Source organism: Exserohilum turcica (genome assembly GCF_000359705.1).
Source record: "Exserohilum turcica Et28A unplaced genomic scaffold SETTUscaffold_14, whole genome shotgun sequence".
Lineage (NCBI taxonomy): Eukaryota > Fungi > Ascomycota > Dothideomycetes > Pleosporales > Pleosporaceae > Exserohilum > Exserohilum turcicum.
The window spans coordinates 1449379-1453898 of record NW_007359959.1 but is presented as its reverse complement, the minus strand read 5'-3'; positions in this window follow the sequence as shown (position 1 = coordinate 1453898).

Here is a 4520-nt window from a genome sequence, read left to right as displayed (position 1 = left end):
TAATAATAATAATAATAATAATAATAATAATAATAATAATAATAATAATAATAATAATAATAATAATAATAATAATAATAATAATAATAATAATAATAATAATAATAATAATAATAATAATAATAATAATAATAATAATAATAATAATAATAATAATAATAATAATAATAATAATAATAATAATAATAATAATAATAATAATAATAATAATATAATTAGCATATAACTTAAATCTTACGTCAGCTATGCCGCGTATAAGGGAAATCTATCTATATCATTCTTACTGTTCAATTTGATTTACCATGTTCATGTAATGATTGTCTTAAAAGTTGCAGTATACTAACTATGATCAGCACATGACGCGTCACCCACGTTAGTTCTGCACTACAGAACTCATGAACAGCTTCACTACAATTAAAATTTAGACTTAAATATAACGTACTACACTAGTGAGGTAGCTAAACTAGTAAGCTAGCTACTTTTTCTTGGCACTACAAACACTATATACAAATAATTACATTACTTAACACTATAGACTAATTCTTTATACAAGACACTTATATTAGATTTAAAATCTTCTACTATATCTTTTTAGCATGTATAAGTGTTATGCCTAGTCTTACTATAGTTGCTATAGCGCTGTTAACCTAGTTAGGCTAGTTCTTGACTACTACTACCACGCGCTCTCTTTGCTATCGTATAACTACTAGAAGCACTCTTAGCTACTATTAATGCTACTACACTATACTCTAGTGTTCTGCTATGCTAGATCTGCTTTTGCTTTTAACTTTTGCGCTTTATAACCTCTACTAATTGCTCCTTAAGCTCTTATACGCGAGCTTTAATTAGAACATTCTTATATAGTATCTCTTCTACTTCTTTGTTAAGCTTTAAGAAGCTTTCTTAAGCACTTGTTAATAAATATACAAAGAATTCTCTTACAAGCCTTAATTACAATCTAAATTTAAGCGAGTTACTTAGTGTTCTTAACTACTAAAGCGTTTCTAGAAGGGGTGCTAGTAATAGCGTACGAAGTTGCACCCTAAGGCGATCTATAACTACCTACGCGTTTATAGCAACCAGTCCTAAAGCCTTAAAGGCCTCCTTATAGTTATTATACGTAAACACGTTAAAAAACGGGTGTTTAAAGGCTAGAAGGAAGCTTTCTTTATTAATATAGTAGACGCGTTAGCGTACTAAGTCTTATAGGCGTTAAGAGTACTTTAATTTTGATAGTAAGAAACATACTATATTAAGTTGCTAAAGAATATGCAATAAGTAAGAGGGCATATAGAGCGTAAGAATCTTATATACAAGGTAGTGTTCCTTAAAATTCTTATTAAGGTTGCTCTTGTGCCTATCTAAGATTAGTAGCCTATATAACCCCTTCTAACGTGTCTTTGTATGCGCGTTAAAGTGCTATAACTACTTAAGACTAAGCTAATTATTAGTCTAGCTGTTCTTTAGGACTAAAATTTTCTAATTGTATAAGATATCTTACTCTTTGTACTATACAGAGATGTAGACACGTCCTTTATAGATAATAAATAGTAGGATAGTATACCTAGTAGCATAGATGCCTCAGATAACTATTACTTACTCTTAGTCCTCTAGCTAGAAAAGATTTAGTCTCGTACAACGTTTTCAACTAGTAATAACCTTTATTAAGCTAATAACGCCTATTTAAAAGCTAGTCTTATTAAAGTTGTAGATGTTATCCAGATAGACTCTAAACTAGTTAATTATATCTCGTATAAGCTTGAACTACAAGCTAATAACCTCTAGGTCTTCCTAAAGGGCTCTCTAATAGTCCTTTGCCTAATTAAAAGCTATCTTAAGCTCCTCTATACAAGCAATAAAGCGTCAAGCCTAGTTTTTACTAATAGGTACCCTACTATAAGTAGCTAGTAATTAATTAGCAATATCTACTACCTTATATAGCTAGGGCGTAAATCTTTACGCGTTAGGGTCAAGAATGTATTATATAATAGTCTATTCCTCTACTATAGTAAGCTTCTAGACTCTAGGTTGTGTATTAAGTTAATTAGTAATTCTATAAAGCTAATTAGAGAGCTACTAATATTGTATGCTATAAGCTGCTGTAGCACATTGTAAGGTCTTAAATTAGCTAGCAGTAAAGGCCTAAAGCGTAAGGTTAATTTTACCTTCTTCGTACGATAAGATAGCGTTACGTTATAGAGACATAATGTATTCTTTGTCGTGTTCGCAGTGCCAAGAAAAAGTGGCCAGCTCACTAGTTTAGCTAGCTCACTGGTGTAGTACGTTAGTTAAAATATTACTCACTAGATCAGCATACAACAAAGCTTCTAGACAGCCTCTTCTTAAGAATATTCTAGTTATCCTTTAGGAATTACTCTAGTCAACGTCATATGTTACACTAATAACATCAACACCATCCTTGCTAAGACCCTTAGATACTAAGTTTAATTATAGCCACCCTTCCCTTTAGCTTACCTAATTCTTACGTGTTTCTAGGCTAATTTCTCGTATTTTCTGTCTGTGTACCCACTTATGCAATAATCTACATATAGGCACCTAGAAAATATTAACACTAATGCAGTGTTTACTATTTTAACACTTTAGTAAGCTTACTTAAGACGCTTTAAACTAGATTATTAGTATATTAGGGTAGACAAGGATAAAAGTTTCTATGCAGAGAAAGGGATTTATATATAACTACTAAGACTAGCTATCCTACCACAAGGAGAACTCTATTACTAGCACTACCTCTTTAGATATGAAGTCTATAACTATTTTTACAATCTTTACTGCCTTAGTTGCAGCTACTACCCCTCAACCAGCTGGTCAAGATTTATGCTGCGACCATTCGTCCAACTATGATCCAAGTACTACACGAACCGTATACTGTGTGAGTAGCTAACAACGTAATATTGCTTTACCAACTAATGTTCTCAGTGCCTGCCGTTGTCTAATCCTAATAACCATCATGGCTGCAAGAAATACCCTAGTTGGCCAGTTGGTCGCCAGAACATTTTGTTATCAAGTGCACCATGCGGTGGGGGAGCTGGACGTCTAGGCGAAACAAGAACATAAGACTAAAGGCTAGAGGGTTAGGGTTATAACACTCACCCAATTAATTCAGTCGCACTATCTATCGCTTGATTAAGGGTACCGCTTGTCAATCTATATAAAAAAAGACTGAAAAATACAATTACATTCAGCGGATGTTAGGTGTACACGAAGTGGAATTCCAAGTGGCCTGCCTACTCTAACGATGTTACAAGCCCTGCCAACTACTAGAACCACAGCGGATTTAGATTGTGACAACTATTCGCTGCAGGATAATAATACTTACCATCTACGCTATAGTTTTTCTTAAAGAACTTAAGTTCAATTTAAACTTAACTTTAGATTATATACTTTTCGAATAGTTTTTATAAGGTGCTAAATGGATTTGTAATATTCTCTTCAATAACGCCTATTAGTAGCTTATCCAATCTAAGCTCTTTATAATTCTACGGACTTCTTTATACTTCTTAGTTTTTCTGTAACTAAGATAGATTTAATATATGTTACTTATACTATTATATCATAATTAAAATCTTATACTAGCTAGTAAAAGCTTTTTAATAAAATTATAGCTATCTATTGAAACTTACAATTAAGCCTTGAAGTTATCTAGAACTAGTTTTAATACTTATACTATTATATCTAATATCTACTACAAGCAAGATCTTATAAATCTTATATTAACTAAAGCGTTTAGGTTCAGAACCTCTACGCTCTTTATAGGGTATATTACTTATGAAAGTTTAATTAAATACAATAAAGTAGAGATATAGAGACTACTAATAACGTATTAACTTTAGAAGTAATTACTAATCATTAACGTTATGAAAACTAAAAAATCTAAATAACCTTTTTAGAAACCAGTTTAAATATGGAACTAAAATATTCTAGAGAAGAAAGCTAGTAGAATACTAGCCTAGAAATGTTTTAGAACTCAACTACTATAGAAAGTAGTAGATAAAGATGATTTAGAGCTAGAACTCTCTATAAAGGACGTCTAGTAATAGATAGCTAGCCTAATAGACTAAGTCTACTAGTTAACCTAGGAGAATATAGAGCTCTAAATAATATTATACTTACTACTAAATCCTGACTGATAACAGTAGAATAACTTTAAAGCTAATTACTAAAGCTCTTATCTACTACATCTAAGGCTCTACATGGGTAACTAATCTATTTTATCTCACCACACACACCAACTTTTAAGCAGAAATCTTTCATCAAAACTCGTCAATTTTCTATCAGATATAGGGGTAACACGTCGCGAGAAACCGATTTACGCCACCTCTAATGTGTGCAGCCCTCTCGTTGAGGTGCTAGAGGGGGTATTGTCGGTATTCTTGCAACGTGTTCGAAATGCGAAAATCTTCGAGAACGCACAGACCGCCCCAATGACTAAAGTAGACTACCAAACGAAACTAAAAACAATTAAAAACACCAAATAAAACAACAAAAATCAAAAATCCTAT